The sequence below is a fragment of the Danaus plexippus genome, chromosome 12 (genome assembly GCF_018135715.1).
Source record: "Danaus plexippus chromosome 12, MEX_DaPlex, whole genome shotgun sequence".
In the NCBI taxonomy this organism is placed as follows: domain Eukaryota; kingdom Metazoa; phylum Arthropoda; class Insecta; order Lepidoptera; family Nymphalidae; genus Danaus; species Danaus plexippus.
The window spans coordinates 2,344,990-2,365,779 of NC_083545.1; positions in this window are offsets into that span (position 1 = coordinate 2,344,990).

Below are 20,790 nucleotides of genomic sequence, written 5' to 3' on the forward strand. Positions count from 1 at the left end.
TATAGAATTAGAAGCCAATAAATCTTTAGCTTTCCTTGATATGCTTGCATAGAGAATGCTGATAATACTTTGGAACATACTGTTTATGGGAAACCCACACATACGGATCTCAATAGTAAATCAAACAATCACCCTATCCAGTTAGCTACCGTTGGCAAATCTTTGTTACAGTGAGCCCAACACCTTTGTGATGCTGACCATCTAGAGGCCGAGCTGTAGCATATAAAACATGCTCTCACCACCAACAACCTGCCCGTGACTCGCCAGCATCGCAAGAACCACTTGAATCCGCCCACAGTTGAGCGACAACATATGTGAAGGGACAGAACTATACTATACATACAAACCACATAAGAAAGTGAGCCAATTCTCGAGACCTATCAAGAGTACCATTCCTTTGCAACAAGCGGGTGTATACAAATTCGATTGTGATTGTGGCTTATCATACATTGGACAAACAAAGAGGAGCATAGGTACAAGGGTGAAGGAACACATCTCAGATATCAATAACAGGCGCGCGTTGAAGTCAGCAGTGTTTGAACACCCAATGGACAAGCCATATTCGGTTTGATAAACCACAAATCCTCGCTCGTGAAGACTGGTACTTACCGAGGTTAATCCGCGAGGGTATTGAAATTTAAAAAATCCGACTTTCAATGAAGAAGATGGCTGGAATCTATTCAACACCTGGATCCTAAAAAATATAAAATCCCATATCCGTGACCACTCCGCAGGACCTCGCGACACCGTAAGCGCATTCTGCCGGTATCCAGAGCGGTACGCCAGAAAATTAAGAAATCGATGGCGGTAGATGATAAATAACAGGACCAACTGACAGTCATTCACAGCTCGTCTGCCCGTGACTACGGCAGCAGCAGAGGAACCGAATCGTTTCGATTCCTTCGCAGCATAACTTAATTCTAATCTCTAGGAAAACGGTTGTTCTGCTATATTACTAGTTGTGAATACCTTCAAGTCAACTATACTAACATCTGGGTATGTAATGGAGCTCTTGTGCTAAAACTCAGTTAAAAAATTACAAACATATTTATGTATTTATTTTTTCTAACTACATTTTTTACTATTAAAAGATGCCTGGAATATATATTTAAACGTAAATAATAAAGAAATAAAACGTATCTATCATCAAAGTTTTAAAATAAATAACTCCAAAAAGAAAATCTAGGGCTTATAGCATATTATCTCTAAAATTTCCGTTTTTCAAACACTCATATGCAATATTAAAATAATCCAATCAATACAACACATCTAAAGTTTATAATAAAACTAATATATTTCCGAAAAATATTAGCTATATTTCAATGAACTCACGAAAATCTTAGAACGCTTAAAGAAAGTAGTTTTGTTAAAAAAGGTTGTTGGCGTTTGTAAACAAAATACACCATTAAGCGGAAGCTAGCACGGCGCTACGTAGTTCTGGAAGAAATGAACCTATAAAACTATTTGTAAGATCTATTATTATTGAAATAAAGTGGTTATAGAAAATGTACAATGAAAAATCCCTCAACTGAAGTTGGCAGTTTAAACTTTTTATATAATAAAAGTTTATATCACGCGAGCCATCTGTGAGGTCTTTTAGAATAAAAAATTAAAATTCATTTTTCCCATTTTTTACTAACACAGTATTTTAAATTAATAATTTTATTTCTTTAAGAAATGTTGTCGACGGGTGAATTTACATAGATTCGACTGTGCTCTTCGGGGGTAGTAAAAATCATTATAATTAGAATTTATATAATAGTGTAAAGTAATCACTTTAAAATAAGTCGTTACGAGATAAGATTATATTTATTACTTGTTTCAAAAATGTTTTATTCTATAAAAGTAATAAATATTATATAACTTCTTTGAACAAAAAAGCTTGTGCGAATATTTTATACATTAGAATTATAGATCAACATATTGTTGGGAAAGTGAAAGAAAGAAAATGTTATTTATTTTACTTCTTAAGAACTCTGGGCCATGAATTTGTAGTGTTTGATAAATCGTCTGTTCTGTGTGTTTATCATATTTTTTATTGCCGCTTTCAACATACTACGACTGAAATATTGAAATTCGAACGTGTAATGTTCACGATTTGAATAACTTTACTAGAAACTTGAAAGTCATATCTATAGCTATATTGATAGATACAAAATAGATAAAAATAATCACACATGCGTCACTGTCCTTGGCAAATGGATATAGCATACAATTTGGTGGTGGTTGCTAAATCTAAAATAATATTTGGGTTTATTACTACAAAGATAATGATTTGATTATTTTTTTTCTATTATTATATATGTATATATATATATATACATTTGAACTTCAAAAGCAATGTCACATAATATGTATTAATTATTATTATTAGCAACCTAGCAATTTATGATAGTCCTGGCAAAAATATATCTTATACAATGTAAACGTAAACCCGATATTTGATATTTAATTAGATCTCTTATTACTTTCCAAGGTATTAAGGTTATTAACTTTAAGTATTTATATTAAAGTAATTATAATTTCATCTTTGTCAGCGTAAACTACGCCTTTAATTAAAAAAATATATTTTCTAGATAAAAAACAATCTTTTCATTTACTTTTAAATTTTAAAAAAGGTGGATTTTATAAAAATATATTATTAAATTGTGTGCAACCTATATTTTAATCCACTGATCAATTGGGACTAAATACAATATCATTTTTTATAACTCTTACCACTGTTTAAGAACGCTAACAATTTGAAAAAATCTTCAAGAGCATTTACTGGTATTTTTTTAGAAGTAGTTTGTAGCTTACCTACTCTGGCTGCTTATAGGATCAGACAAAGATTTCCTTTTGGAGTAACAAATACATAACATTTTTTTATGTAAGCTTTATTTCTTGTAACAGCATTTTACTTGATGTCTTACAAGTTATCAAGAAGCAATAACAGATAACCAAAAAAAAAGTGACAAGGATGTCACATTAATAACGTTTTCTTAAATATAAACCTTCTTTCTAATTCCTTTGTGGCTCATTTTCATGATAGAGAACTAATGATTTTATTTGCACTCTCATAATGAGAGTTTGGTATTCATTAAAGGAATTAGGGATCGGAGGCTTGTAGACTACTTTGTGAGCATTTGAATAAAACACACAAACGTCTTTTACAGAAGTACATTACAAACAAAATCTTATGTGCTCTGTCAGTTCTACTTAAATTTAATTAACCTTTGCTGTGTTATTTTAGTTATGGTTCAGGGTAGAGTATGCTTCTTCTCTGTATAATATATGACCCTATTTTGTTGGAATTATTATGTTATGTTCTAGTTATCTCAGTGAGGTGCTTTATGGCAAGAAATATTCAATTAAAATTATGTAATGACATTCTCTGCTTAGAGAATCTATGAAATATTAAATTTCAAAAAATATAAAATAAGATTAAAACAAGAAGTATTACATGAGTACGACATAATTAAAAGATGTATAATAATTTATTATTTGATTATATTATTTCATTATGAGATACTATTGGAGCCGTTGATATAATTTATGATGTTAAATTTTTATTATGTCGTCTCGAATTTTTTGTCCTCCTATTGCATGTTGCATTACAGGCGGTCACATAGTTAAAGTTAAGTGAAAGGCTCTTGTGAAAGATAGTGTCATTTTGGTTTAGCGACTATCAGACCATGTAGCATTTGTATCGTCACAAAGCGCCTAATTAATCTTTTTGATTCAATATGTGATTTAAATAAATATGGAGCTCCGTTTTTAATATATTTCTATCCATTTCACATTTGTATATTCATTCGTCTATCCATCAGAATGGTTATACTTATTTTGTATGTTTTTAAACACAAAGATAAAATTATTTTTCCAGTTTGACTTCTATTGTTTTCCTACTGAGTTTCCAAATTCTTAAACAAGATTTAAAATATTAATCCCTTGAATAGGTTTTTTTTTAATTTTTCAGATAAATGCCTAAATACTATAAAAATGTTACTTGCATACCTGGTTTCATAAATCCACAGTACATTTTTATATTATTATAAATTTTTAGTTAAAATTATATTTTTTTATTACTTACTATGTATAATACAAAGTTTTGATTTTTTCGTCACACAGAACTGAAAAAAAAAAATTATTAAAAATTTTCTTAATTTGGGAATTGAAATCAAGTTGTTTTTCATAAACAGATATTGCCATCGTCGTTTGTACAAGAGGAAAAAAATATGGCGAATCAAAAAAGTTTGACGGAACGTTTTAAATTCTAAAGCTTTGGTCTGAGCGAGAATGGGATTACGTCGAGGTTGGATTAAAAAGTTTTCGGTTCAGCCACAGTTGGTTCATTCTGGAGCAGCGTTTCACGTGTTTAAATAATGGTTGAAGTTTAAGTGACTTATTTGTGACAGTCGAAGTTGAAAAGAAACGTACTTCCATTAATCGCAGTACTACGATAAAATTTTCATATAATAGTTTAGACGATTTAAATTCAAAGTTTGCCATACATAAAATCTAAATTTATAATGCTACATGAATAAATGTATCGTATATGTTTTGGTATTTATAGTTAAGATGTAATAAAAAATCTTATTTCGTGATGAAAAATTTAGGGTACTCGTGTTATTTTATACTTTTTAAGAATTTGTAAAATAACTATGCTAATACTTGACGTAACAAAACAAAAAATGCAGTTTTTCTATTTCGATGTTGTGAGTCACCAAGTAGCTACGTCTTGGTACATCTTACATTTAAACGATTATTGTTCAATAATAACAATAAAATGCTTTTTAGTTATAGATAATGGACAATATCGTATGTACCGGATCAATGACCTTTGCAAGTATTCATTTAAAAATAAATAATATTTTCGGATTTACTATCGCTGCAAAACAATTGAAACATCGCTAGTAGTTAGTTCAAAATAATTAATGACGCGATAGTTCATCCGAAATTATTAGTTTTATTAAAAGTTTTTAAATTATAAAATTGTACGTACTGTAATTTTGTTTATAGTTGTTATATAAATCTTTAAATATAATCTAAATTTGTTTAAACATGATAAATACTATTGAAAAAAAAACAATGGAAACTAATGTCATGCTAATATAATAATATAATCCTGTTCCATTCCATAGATTCATTAATAGTTTTCAAGAGCAAAAATTTGTTTATTATTGAGCGTCGGGAAAATAAAGCTAACGTAAATTCTTGAGATTTATATAATTTTACTATGCTTTATTGAGTTTCGTTTGTCATATTGTTTGTTTATATCAAATAACATTTTGCAAGATCATTTTCAATCTCTTCATGGTTCATGGACAACTTTCAAATATAAATTACTATTATAAAGTATACTATAGAACCGAAAAAACTTGCTATATCTGTGGGAAAGCTGTTGGAACTGCTAAGCAAGTTCGTGGGAAGTAAGGCACTCCTGGCTAGCGGTCAATACTCGCGTCGTCACGAGAGGGTTCTGGAAATCATACATCATAAAGCGGTTAGTCTTTGGGTAGCCAGAGCGCAAAGGGAAATAATCACAAACAAGCGATTAATAGGTTTTGTGAGAGAAATCACTAGGGCTACAAAATCAAGCGTTAAGCCTTACTCTATCCTTAAAGCGGCTTCGGATTGGACTTTAATGATGGATACGTATGAGAAACAATACAAAATCCCAGAGGATAATTATGGGTCGTCCTCCAGACCAGACATATTAATGTATTCGCGAATTTTAAAGCGCGTTGTGATAATAGAGTTTACGGTTTCTTGGGAAACCAACATCCCCAAAGACCATGCCATCAAGGTCAATAAATATTACGAGCTCACACACGAACTTACTCGAAATAGATTCGTCGTGGATTTGTACGCGATAGAAGTGGGAGCGAGAGGTATAACGGCAAAATCTCTCAACAACCTATTGAAAAACCTGAGCCTGTGAATGCTAAGAGGTTTCGTCTCTAATTACAAATTTACTATTAAATAATACTATTCAGATTAGATTTCAGAAGAAAGTGATTTCAGCCGAATGTGGTCGTTTAAACGGAGTTTTAAATGTCATCGATTATGACTTACGTTGAATTTTCTCCACGAGTACTATGTTCATAGACAATACAAGATTTCACAATATTTTCATAACAAAGAATTGTCATGTTTATTGAGAATTTAGACAAAGCTCATGAAATTATATAAAAAGTTTATTATTTAAACAAAAAATGAAGGGTCAATCTATAAATATTTCTCCCTTATCTTCCCCAAAAAAATTGTTTTTGTAGAACTTTTTGTTAGCCCTACCGCATTGCTTATCGTACATTTTACATTTCTTTTTACATTGTTTTTGATTCCACGTAGGGCAATTTGAATATTGAGTATCGGTGGAATGCTTGAATTAGGGCCTTTTTGAACACTCTGCTGTATTTGTATTATTATATCTCCCATTATGAAAGATAACAAAAAGCTTCTAAAAGTATGGTTTCAAATATTTTTTTTTAAATTAAAAGTAAAATAACTTTATTTATTTATTTTAAATCTTTTAACAGTTTACTTTTACCATTTTACTGATGGATTTATAAAATTTTATTAAATCAAAATTTTTACCGAGTGAAACACAACACTGGACTATCGTAGCATTTTATTAACATTTTCATTGTATTGATTCGCATTAAATGTGTTCCGTCTATAAATAAAATGATGCTATATTTTTTATTCAGAATATGTTGGAAGTGCTCACTCGTAATTGTCATAAAGAGAGACGTGACGAAAATTTTGAGTGCTTCCAAAATCGGTTTACGTTATATTATACATTATACAACAACCGCAATCATTATATCACATCTTTTTATAATAAATTAAATATATTGCGGACTATTTTAATGTTATTTAATATACCAAACTAAAGAAAATTTGTATATGTTTAGAAGTTTTGGAAACAGCCTAAGTAATGTAATACAAACTAAGTAAATGGTAGACAAAGAGCACCATCTGCTTTGAGGAATATTTCGACGTGAGCAGAAACAAAAATTGCCACCTTCGAAGGATGGGCTGTGAGTGTCACAAATTCAAACACAGCTTTCCTTTCTCGATCCTAGAGTGACATCACGTTAAAAATATTTTCAATGGTCCATGGGACGTGTAAATCATTCAACCAAGGCTTGGTCGATAGTGCTTCTTTATAGAATTATATGTAAATTAAATAACTTATTTTTCAAACAATTGTTGCTTTTATTCGTTATGTTAAATTATTGACTGTATGCGGTTGCTGCAAGTTAATATTTTTGCTGAATAAAAAATAAAGATAGATGAATTTATTCGTTCTATTTAACACAAGTAATAATAATTTAATTTAAAATTCTTGGTTCAAGCCGCTAAACTTCAATTTTTGTTTTATGTAATTTGCTTAGGTACCTGTGATTCAACGATTTTAGATTATATAAAATCAACAAAATTGATAAATTATATGTTAAAAACTTCAGAGCCTCTAGTTTTCTTTTTGTCAATTACAAACAATTGTATCTGTAGGCATTATTAAAATGTAACAATAATATGTGGAGTTGGGTGGTATTTAGTTCAGCCAGATTCCAAATGATTATATATATATACGGTTGTGTTATATGTAATGTAAACGTGAATAGTTATAAAAGTAGAAATTAAGGTAAACACTATACGGCACGAGAAAAGTGTTAGAATATTTTTTTCTTTCAGATTATTATTTCAAAGGAAGTAATTATTTTTTGATTTTATGAACTAATGATGACACGCGTTTTAAAGAATAATTTAAAAAACAGTTTGAACTGTTAACAATGCTATAATTGTGCTTTTTATATGTTTACATGTAAAATATACAAAATTCATACACAAACAAAACAGAACTTTTCAAGAATCTTATGAAGTGGACTTACAATTTAAAGAATAAATTCCCCAAGTATCACTTAAACGATTTATCTGCATGTTATGAAAATGATTTAGCACTAATATTACATGTGGCAGAAAACAAAATGCCACAATAGTGTAAAAAAGAAGTTACGCTAAGTGAATTATAACATTGAAACGACTTGTGATGGAAAAGTTCCTAAAACTCAGGAGTTTGTGAAGGAGCGGGATTACGCCGTTGTGACTGTATGTAAAAACTTTTTAGTTTACTATTGAAGCTCTTTAGATTCGATTTCATTGTGGTACATTATTTATGATTGTTGTACATTTATAAAAGATTGTGTTTTTCTGAATTCAATTATTAATGCACTGTGCTTTCTGTTTATATTTTATTTCTGTGTGTACTTACATACTCCTTGCAGGTATTTTAAAACAATAATATTTATATTAGTTATATATTTTTTAATTCTGTTGTATTAAGACGATATCGTCTAATAAAAAATGCAAAGTAGTGACAATACAACTAAATTTTAGTTTTCTCACAAAACTAAAAACACAGTAACAAAACAAAAAAAGATATGAAATGAATTAAAAATTATGAGATGCATCAAAAGTGATTACTCCACTTTGTAATTTACATGAAAATGAGCGAATTCAACTTAAGTTAACTGAAAAAGTTTACGTTAAGAAGTTCCGAGTGCAATCAGGAAGTCCGGAGAGTTTGACACTTAAGATTTTATCTGAATTACATGCATGCAGATAGTTGAAGTTTTTCTTACTTTCTTGTGAAGCACACATACTTTACATTGTAATGCGGTAATTTTGTAAATATATTTGTATACAATCTTCCATAACATTTTTTCAATTATGTATAAAAAAATGTCATACAAAATATCATGCAAAATTACTATATACATACATATATATACTATGAGGTATGTGTCTCATATTTTTTCAAGTCTCATACATAAAACTATGACTTTTATCCTAATCAATTTATAATAATTTATGATAATGAAACTCACGACCGTTACTTAACGGATTTTTGCAATAGTTTATCAACAAAACAAAATAAGTTAAAATAAAAACAAACCTGGAATAATTAATTTGGCGTCCCGTTCTTGGTGGCATAAGCTATTATACAGTTTATTTATTAGAACGACGACTAATTTATTAAAAAGTCATCAAGGAACTACACTATTTTAGGTATTGCAACAACAGGGTAAGTTTTCTATAGCATTAAACAGTTTTAATTATATCTCTCAGGTCAGTTAGTTATTTTTCTCCAGGTATCATAAAATATCGAAACTTAAATAATAATTAAGGATACAGTTTTGTCCTAGAAATCACAATAACATTTTGTTTTTTTGTGGTCTTATCAGCTGTTGTTCTCGCGATCGTGTTTGAGAATTGAGCAATTGTTTTACGTACAATTTTTCTTTAATAATGTAAGACTGCCAAATACATATCTGGTAAAGAAAAATCAATTTCATAGGCAAAAGTATAAAAGCAGGTTCTCCTTTTTGAAAGAACTCCTAGTAAATAAATTGGTTAAATTAATTTAAATGTATGGGAATTGTATAAATTTCTTTTATATTATTATAGTCACTATCATAATTTTATTACTTTACTAATATCATTTATTTAAGTTTAATTTAAATCAATAACAAACCATAACCGAGTCACGATTGCGCACCTAGTACAGACAGGCACCCATTAAAAAAATATCAACAAAATACGTAAAAAGGTCGAATAATATTATAAAAAATAAGAAAATAAATATGCTCCCAAAAAAAACTTGTCGTTATGCATTGTTAAAATCCTAAAGTTAGTGAAGGTTTTGGTCGGAGTTAGAAGGATTACGTAGCGGTTGGATTAAAAAAGTTTTTGCTTCCGTCACAATTGTTTCTTTTGTATACAGGCGTTTCATATGCATTTCCAATAGGACAAAAAGTTTCAGATTTGTTTTGTGACAAACTGATATTAACCAAATTGATTTGGATTGTTATCAGTTTCAACGGTCATGTTACATCACAAAAAAATATAAGAACTTTCTTCTTTAAATTATAACTTATTGTATTTGCACAAAATTTTCCTGCTTTGTCATATATGTTTACTATTTACGATTGTAAAATAATTTCATTTATTGAAGTGCTTAAACTTTGCCATATTAAACATACAGAAATATAAAGATTTGTTTGTTTTGTAGGTTTGCATAGGATATTTTAAAGATAATTTTGTGTTTATTCTGCATGGTTTGTAGTACTAATAGATTTTCTTAAGTTATTCAGAATTTAATTAATAATAATTTTATGATTCCGAAGTCACATTCAAGGAAATCTATAATAAGGTAGATGTGGGTTATTACCTTCTTGAATCCTTTGATTCCTTTGACTTGATTGATTCATTCGACATATATTATCAAACACTAACTGTGCTAGTATGTAGGTACCAATTACTTTATTTTTATTAATATAACTTGTCTATTTTACTTGACAGTGTCAAGTAAAGAACGTTAAGATATAAGTTAGGATGTAGTTGCAGAACTGAATGAATGTTCACCTTTCCGCTTCGTAGACTAACACTGTTCCAATACACTATTTAAAGTTACGCTTTTGAAAGATTGTAGGATAGTCAGCTCAAAAATATGACAGATTTGCGATCGCCGCTACGTCTAAACGTATTCTAGTAAGTTTCCTTTTCAAATTTGTGCTAACCTGTATTATTTGACAAATATATATGAATGTATTTCTTACACGACTTTAAGAAGAACTTTGAACGGGCACTTGCAAATGACTAAATGACAGGCGTAGTTGTATAGTCCGTTTGACGATGTTTCCTAGCAAAGTGTCTATATAGATTTGAGATTCGTGCAAGATCGGGATTTAGGTTTTCAAGAGCAACTTATGCGCTGTTTCACAGTAATTGAGGTTTATTTGCGATATCTGTATACTCGTTATTTCCTCACCTTTTAAAATTGATCTTCATACTCGATTTTTGTTTATCTTTTTGAGTGCTTGTATTAGGCCTGGCATCTTCTTTCAACAATGCTATCCTGACCTTTTGTTCTGCTAATAAGGCAAAAAGACAATAGGCCTTTATTATTGGAGGTAACACATTCCGCTTCTTAGTACGATGTCAAGATGGTCGTTGTGCCAAAACCTAAAACACTTTTTTAATCTTTCTTCTTTTTGGTCTTTTAAACAGCAATCAACTCAGCTTATGCAGTCTTTGCTTTGCTCTTTTAGTATTTTCTCAGCAATAGGTGGAGCTAGCGAAACTAATTCGGTCTGTTTCTTTCAATTCGGTTTGCATGTTCGCGTGCGTTAAGTCTAAGTGATATAAAATAAAGATATGTTAGTTAAGCAAGTTGACAACAATATCATCGAAAAAAGTTACACATTTATGAAGCAAAATAAAACTACACTTCAGATTCCTTACATGTGTTTTGTTACGGAAAATTGAAATAAAGAAAATATTTTTCAATCCTCATAACAGTAATACTACTACAGACAAAGAGTTCAAGAAGCCTCTGGAGTCGAAAGGCTTTTATTTGTTGAAAGGAAAACTTGAATAATTCACAAAGGATTCTTTGTAAATATATTTTCAAGATTAATTTAGAATCGCTATTGATTAGTTATAAGCTTTGAAATAACTTTCAAGATCCAATAATATTTATACTCCTTGATAGGCTTATATTTTAAAGAAGTGTCTTAATAACTCGACGATGCTAGAACTAATAAGAATAAGCAGCACAGCTATTTATTCTAATTATGCTAACCATCTCACAACCTTATCTTGAGTTTAAGTTACATTGTATGTCAAGAATTCGGTGATACTTCAATTGTATACTATATGAAATTGATTTCAAGTATTTTTTTTTCATTATAATTAGCTTGATCTAGATGTGGTGTTATTTTGTCGTATATATTACAAATAATATCTAATCATTTTAAACAGTCTTATTTTAGATCGTCTTACTTGACTCATGACTGATGACTCATGTATCGTGATTTAAGTTCGATACTTACTATATCTGTTCGAATGCTTTTTATTTTGTGAGATGCTAAAACTATGCAGAGTTCATTCAGAGGAAAATTTACTTTGCTTAAGGGTTTTAAGTTTTGGTTTCCTAAGAGTTAGAGAAAAAGGGTAAACATAAGTATAAATAAACAAAAATAAACGTCTTGATTGATATTATAGCATAAATTTTCTAGACATACACGAGTGTAATATACATATATAGACGAGTTTATATATATATATATAAATACGTTAGGAGGGTGCGTCGTGGCGGTCTTGGCTATTCATGCCCATCATGGCCGTTGTAACCATCGGAACTTCAAAATAAAAGCATACTTGTACTGTCCAATATCTTATTACTCGATTTCTTTACAACTGTATATAAAATCACACTCAAATAATAAGGTGAAAATAGATTATGAGCCAATAGGGTTGACCTGTGCACTTCGTTTCACGGCTGTCAGTAGTATGACCGCCGGCCTCACCCTCACTGACACTAACTACCCTATTCAGAACTGACCGCTCATAATTTTTATGAAACAAATCGACTGAGTTAATTATTAAATATAACACAGACATTACTGTTAAAACTAAAACAAGTACGATACTGCCAGTCAACCGAGTTACGTTTAGCGGTCTGTCACTTGAAGGCCTCTGTCCTTCCGTCAGTGACATTCACTTCGCTAAATCGCTAAAACTACACTTAATGTATCGTAAAAATAATCAATTTCGTGTCTAAACCTGATCCCGGTATTCGGAATTTTGAGGTACTGATGATTTCTTAATTGAGCTATTGATCCCTAAAGCGAGTGGTATTAACACCTCAGGGTGTTCGTCACACCACGTTTTATGGAAGTCGTTTTCTATAACAGTAAGCAGACATTTTAAGAGCCACATGATCCTTTCTGCCTCGCCGTTAGCTCTACAGTCGCTATAAGGTTAACTTCTATACCACGTGTTTTGCAAAATTATCTGAAGTCGGAGATTACATAGAATCTTTCCTGATCTGACAAAATTAACTTCTGAAAAAGAAACGGCTTTTCTTTAAAACGCTTTAATAGCACTACTAGCGTCGAGAGATGGAGTATGCTCAAGGAGGACATACTTGTTATGAGAATCAATGATTACTGACGCATATTCTGTTTTCTATCGCTTTTCCAAGTTTGTTTAACACTACATTAATTCCCTGCTCTATGAGGTCCCGTCCAACAACCACGGGTTCGTAAATAATATTCTCAGGAATAATATGAACCAAAACTGACACTGAAACATTTTGAATTACGACCTGGCTTAAAATTTGTGTATTACAATAAGTCTCTGATATCCCTACATCTTTGAAAAATTACTTCATTGCTTAAAGTACCCAAAAACATATTCGAACAATTTTCAGATAAAAGCGAGCAGGTAGACCCACTGCCAAAAAGAAAGGGAACAGTCTTACCAGACGATGTCGTCCACTCGCCTCGGATCGGTTTGTGATCGCATAGGTACATATACCCCCTTCACCGTCGAGCTTGAATTACCGGTATTTTTACGTTCAGGACACGACGAGGACAGATGTTCCGGCTTCTATATCTGCTTCTGTACTGTCCGGATCGAACTGAATCAAGATCGTCGTCGAAGTTGGTTGAAAGGCTGACATTATTTTCGTTTCAAGTTTTCCATTGTTTGTAAACAAAAAATTAACGTAGATGGATGCTCACTACTCTCTTTATTTAAACGCCCTCGGGATCCCACTTCTGATATAGGACCTTGGCCGCTATCAGAATTATTTCCTTGTTCCATAGTGGCGCAGGTTAACGGACGAGGGGATAATAATTAACACTTGACGTATAGGTTATTGAAGTTTTAATTCAAATAATTAATTAACACACACTACAATTAACTGTACTCAATAACCAAGGTTCAATTACAAAGTTCGTACTCGGTATTAAACAAAATCACACGACTCTCTGCGGAAAACGTGGCGTATGCGTCTCATACGACAGGATTAATTCACCGATTCAAATACGACACCGCCAGTCCCTCGGGTTACGTCAAGCGTACTGTCACTTGAAGGGTAGTATTCTTCAGTCAATGGTATTCGTTTATCTAAATCGCTAAAACTACCCTCAATGTATCGTTAAAATAATCAATTTAGTCTCTAAATTTATAAATGCGCCGTTATATACATATATTCGAAATAATAATAATGAATACAAGTAGACAATATATATTTAAAAAATATTTTATTATTAATAAATTTGATAAATTAGAAATAATCAACAACTTACAATATTTTATTTAGTATCATAATAATTGTAGGGGTGTTACAATATTATCAGCTAACGACATTAGGAACGTTACCAATCAACAGCGGAGCCGTTATATTAACTAACGTGTCCGAGATTGTAGGAATTTAATTAGATTCGAAAGTGTTGTATTTTTTACCAGTATGTAAGGTAGTATGTTGTTTTTATACTTCGTTACTAATTAGATTTAATCAGTACTGATAGCTCTATTTAATTGACTTAAACGAAAACAATACAAAAAGTTTACATCACAATTAAAAGATGCAATATAAAAACCCATACATTTTTTTGTTCCAGGTATCAAGATGTACAATTTTAATATTCATTGACCATTTCTACAAAATCTAAGTTTTGTGATAATATAACTCACCAATTTACTTTCTTTTCTCTCTACTAGGATTTTGTGATAGTGTATGATATATCCAGGCAAAAAAATGGAAATAGAAACCATGCTGTTCTTTCTTTTAGTGTAGTTTCTTCTTGTTGTAGGTAACCTATATAAACCGTGTCCCTTGATCAACTTCTACAGTCCCAATAAAACTATTTTTGTGAGTTAAACTACATTTGCATTTTTCCATTTTATTAACAGTAGCATGACAAGGAAACAATTCTACAGATGTTTTGTTAATTTTTAAAGACAAATGCGCAAACACAACTTTGAATTACATTCGAATTTGGATTTCTTATTCGAAAGCTGGGTTATTTGAAATTAAAGTGATCAATTTGACAAATCACCAAATTGATATTTAAATACTTGACAAAGGACACGGTGTATCAAACAGTGATGTTTGTTGAGAAGTTTGATCATTTTTATTCTTATGCCAAGTATGCTACATATGACTCTATGTTATATAACTTCAAGGATCCAATCTTTTTTGTTACTACTTCTAATAGTTACTAAACATTATAATTTTTTGAAAGCTTGGAAAGCATATTTTAAAGTTTTATAGACGTTTCGGTCGGACTGAGAGTAGGTTTATGTCACAGTTGGATATTAAAAAAGTTTTCCGATCTGTAGGTCCGCTGTAGCTCCGCTGTAGGTACTTACATTGAAAATTTTTGACATAAGTTAATTGTTAATATTCATATAATTAATAATTTAATAAATGTTTATTAAAATAAACACTTAAACTTAACAATGTAAAACAATAATCCTACAGACGGTGAAAAATCCTTTCAGTTTAAATAAAACATTGTTCATATATAATAATAAATGACGTTTTTACCGTTTAAAAATAGCCCATTTTAATAAAAGCGATATGATAAATTTTAAAAGAGTTTATTTATGTAATGTCAAACTTGGTTAACATACGTATTTACTTCTACGAAATTTAATATTGAAGAAGGTATTTTAAAATGTAATTAGTATGAAAAAAAAATTATAGCAAAAAGCGTTAAACTGTAATTTTAATTATATTAATTATAATAGAAATAAATGATATACCATACTAGTTCTTTTTCTCGATAATACTTGGGGTCTATTCTATAATTTTTTACCACAATTTCAAACACTACTTAGGTTTAAAGTGCTAAAAAAATATTAGTATAGTTTAGTTTTAAAAAGTTTGCAATCTCGAATTACAAGTTGTAGACTTTCGCGTTAGTTGAACATGTTCACACGATAGACTTCAAGAATTATTTTTCGCTTAAATAGACTGAATTTGTTAGCCAGGAAGATAATTTTTTATCTAGTTACATGTGAAAAGAATTTTAAAAAAATGGTTGCCAGCCTATAGCCCCCCCGTTAAGGGTACATACCAGAAGCCCAAATTTTGGCTAAATTAGATATATTTTTTTTTAATGTGAAAGGTGGCAAATGAGCAGACGGCCTTCTTGATGGGCAGTAGTGACCGTCGCCCATGGACATCCGCAACGTAGATGTTACGGATGCGTTGCCAACCTTGGTTGTTGAGGAAAAGGAGGAGTGAGAATAAGGAGATAGCAGGAAAGGGTGAGAACAGGAAAAGGGCACCCGGCTCTCTCAATCATCAGACGATACGCAGCCATTAAAGGACACATCACGCCGATCTTCTTCGCTGTAAGAGGGTGGTACTTCCCCGGTCGAGCCAGCCCATATTCGAGCTATAGTAACTTGACTACAGCTAGGCTCTACAACCTAAAAATATACGTACGATATATACGATATTGTAATACATACATTTAATTAAGAATAATGTTTATTTGTTTCTATATACATATATAGTTCCATTTGTCATGTGAAGGGATTTATTTCGTCATGTATGCCAGTTAAGCGGATGATATGTTATGGCTTATTTATATGACCAGAAATGACATAATTTCACTCGGATTTGATAAGGTTAGACAATGATTGATATGGGTTCATTAGAAATATATTGTTATGAAAGTGTTTAAGGTCTCATAATCAGATAATAAGGTTTGAAGTATTAAGATTTAAAATACAAAATAGAAGTTTAGAATATATTTTTTTGATACAAGCAGGTTCGGAACATGAAATCTATAGTGTATCGGTTTACAGTTGCTTTACACATATATGTTTTTGCCCATACATTCCATGTTACATTACAAATTACTAAAGGTTAATCTAAGTTGATCGTGTGGTAATTAATTTGCTCTAAATGGTTTATTTTTTTTGTATTTCCTATTCTAACACTAAAATTTATATTCAGGTGTCACATTAAAAATAAGACTGGTTTATGAAAGCCAAAAAACAGAAAAAGATATAAAAATAGAAGAAAATATTAATTAACGTGTGTACATATGAGAAAAACATATCATAGTCGTCACATACACTTAAGCGCGTACGTGAAATGTAGGAGTTTAAAGTTAAGCAGCAAAATCTCCATTAAAATATCTGAATCATGCAGTGTTGTGTGAGAGAGATGATGCCTTCCAGTTTTAGATATGAAGCAGTTGGTATGAAATAATGTAGCTGCCTTCTGATCAACAATAATATCTTGAAAAGGTCCTAATCTTCGTCAGATTTTCTTTATAAAATATTATACAATATTATACACAGTAAATTTTATTTTAAAAATACACTTGATAAGAATGATGTTATTTTTCAATATTATCGTTAAAAATCTTTCGAACCTATTTCCTATATGAGATACGTTTTCTTTATACGATATCAAATATGCGCCACACAATTTATGACGGTAGAATAAAATTTAGCTATACTTGGAACTATTGTAGGTTTTAAAATAAACTATGATCTTTAAATAACTGATGTAATTAAAAAAACTTAGCAACAACAGTAATCGACGCAAACGAAATGTACTAAATATTTCAACACTAGGTGATAATTATGAGTAGTTCTCGGCAACTATCAAAAAATTATTCAAATTCTCTATCGTCCATAATTTAGCTTTTCCATAATACACCCAAAAACTATCTTTGTCATGACGAAGTACTTTATTCCTGATTAAAGTACATCTAGCAAAACATAATATCTTTTATTGCTTATGGCGATGTATGCTTTTCAAATTTTAATGAAGCAAACCATCATAATTATGATCGTCTATCACTTACATCAAAATTTTTAGTAGACTTTACAAATTAGTCATATTTCTAACTACAGATTAAAAAAAAAGGTAACCTAATTATAGAAATTTCAAAATGTTTCGCATTTCTCTTTTGTATTTAATTTAACCTATATATTGAATACCTAGTATTCAATATAGGTCTATCAGCCCCGGCTTCGCACGGGATCTTTACGAAAAATATAAAATAATAATCCAGGATTGGTCGCCAGCATTGCTAAAATTCTATCTCAATGCGTTCCAGATGACTCTCCCAGATCAAAGTAATTTAGTAAGATCGGGTAAAGGTACCGAAAAGACTTGCTATATCTGTGGGAAGGCAGTTGGAACTGCTAGGCACTTATTAGTGGGATGTAAGGTACTCCTCGATAGCGGTCAATACTCGCGTCGTCACGATAGGGTTCTGGAAATCATACGTGAAGCGGTTAGTCTTTCGGTAGCCAGAGCGCAAAAGGAAATAACCACAAACGAGCGATCAGTAGGTTTTGTGAGAGAGGGCACTAGATCTATAAAAACAAATGTCAAGCCTTACTCTATCCTTAAAGCGGCTACGGATTGGACTATAATGATGGATACGTATGAAGAACAATACAAAGTCCCCGAGGATATTTGTGCGTCGGCCTCCAGACCAGACATATTTATGTATTCGCGAATCTTAAAGCGCGTTGTGATGATAGAGCTTACGGTTCCTTGGGAAACCAACATCTCCAAAGACCATACCATCAAGGTCAACAAATATTACGAGCTCACAAACGAACTCACTCGAAATAGGTTCGTCGTGGATTTATACGCGGTAGAAGTGGGAGCGAGAGGTATAACGGCTAAATCTCTCTTCAACCTACTAAAAGACTTGGGCCTGTCCAGAACTCACATCAATTCGTTCTTGGAACTTACTTCGAAGGCAGCCCTAGTAGGTTCTTTTCAAATATGGTTAGGTAGGGAGAGGAGCGTGGACAGTGGAGGTGAGCGTCTAACGCGCGTTAGTTAGGGGCCCCTTAAACCTACACCTGGGTCGCAAGTCTCAGGCACTGTTGAAGCTCCTCTCCTGCAACGCAATGGACCCGGCACCCGCACGGTGAATCCATTGAATGCTAAGAGGTTTCGTCTCATATATATTGAGAATTTAAAAAATTATATTATGATAACTTTCATATGGTACGCCCGAATTAAATGGTTTATAAAGTAATTTAAAGATACTAATGTAGGCTTGAAAACAAAGTAATTTATTTTTGATGAGACTTAATACCATATATAGCTGTATGTAAATAGCTCTCCAATAAAAGCTTTAGCAATGCCAATTTTTAAAAGTTGTAAAATTGATATAGTATGTTATCCATAGCGGACTTTTCTGTAGACCTATATAAGATACACAATTCTACCATATATTATTTTTAAGACTTTAGGCAGCGTTTTCGTTAAAAGGTCTCAGACGGCTCCTGTTTTTCCGGCATCTTTAACAAATATCGTTAATTTACACAGAAGTAAATACGAACACTTAACAAATTATATACTAAAACCCTTCCTCTGTTCCTACTGTTGTATAATCAGTTTAGTAGTTTTTGCGTTTATCGCGAACAGACAGACGCGGCGAGAGTACCTTGTTTTATAATATGTATATTGACTGATTGATGATATTGATGATAATTTCGATTTTATTTCTTTTTGATTGATGTGATAGACAGCTTCGTTTTTCTATCTGGTTTACTATCTTACTGATTTGCTTTGACCGATATTCGACCCTGATGCGATTTTCCAAATATAAATTAATGCAACATTTCTTAAGGAACATGAAATTTAATACTAACTTTCCTCTCTTTGTTTTAGAAATTCAATCTTTATAATTATTTAAAATTATTGTCATTATATTGCTTTCTCTTAAAACTGAATTTCTTTCTTTTTTAAGCCACCATTATTCTTTGTGCTACTACATCTTTAAATTTAACTGTTATAAAATATATCTTACCATTAAGCTCACCTGTTGTGCAACATTCGTAAATAAACGTATGCAAGGAGCTAAATAAATAAATAATTCAAAAAGTTGCATCTATTTTTTTTTTATATTTGTAGCGGAATTATCTGTCACACTACACACACTAGCGAATTGGACATTTCCAATTAGTTAAATCTTAAAAAAATCTATGGGCTAAATTGAAAATAAGGAATTTTAAATTTAAAACTTTTTTTAGATAATTATAACGTCATTAAATAATTTAAGTATTCTTGTAGACGTTTACTTAGATTGAAAATGTTCATAATTATAATCAATCATATCAACTTATTTAATTATCGTGTTTTTCTCCACAGTTCGTCTCTCAACAAGCTTTTTATTTCAAATAAATCATGTAATCCCGTTAACAGTATATAGTATTTTTTTTTATTCTGAGTATTCACGCAAAACTTTTTTTAAAGTTTTTTTTCTTTTATTTTTTTTATATTCATACTTTTTAATAAAACATTAGTTGTAAAACATACATCAGCGAAAAATTTATTCCTTGCTTATCTTTTATTTCATATTTTACTTCAAATGATTATTTTGCTAATCTGTTCCTGACTCTGTTACTCGAGTCAAAATCTTTCAAATATTTTTTTATAACTTTTTTCTATGTAAATATATTAAAGACTTCATCACTTCTTTGGAATAATCAAACACATTCTGTATACCGATCGGGATAAGGTTTATTGTCATAAACTTTAATGCATATTACGTTTCTTTAATTATTAAACAATCATTAACTCTTATATTCACAGTAACTTGGAATTTATGTTCTTATATAGACTAAGGCTAACAATCTAAAAAAAAAAACGTTATTTTATTCAAAATTACAATTAATTAAAAGCGTATTTCAAATATTGAACTTTGATAATGACTTAGGTTTGAAAACGGTACGTCTGTTAAATACAAAATGTAGAACTTTTCGGTTCGGCCACAACCGTTGGTCGGTTTTAATGACGCTTTGTAAATTAAATTCAAAGACTCAAAGCGATTTTTCACTTGGTTTTCGAATGATAAAATATTAGCCATAATAAAGTTTAAGACACTTTGCGATAAATATAAAACTTTTTTAGGTTACTCCATTTGTTTTTCCTTGGGTCAAATTTTGTAA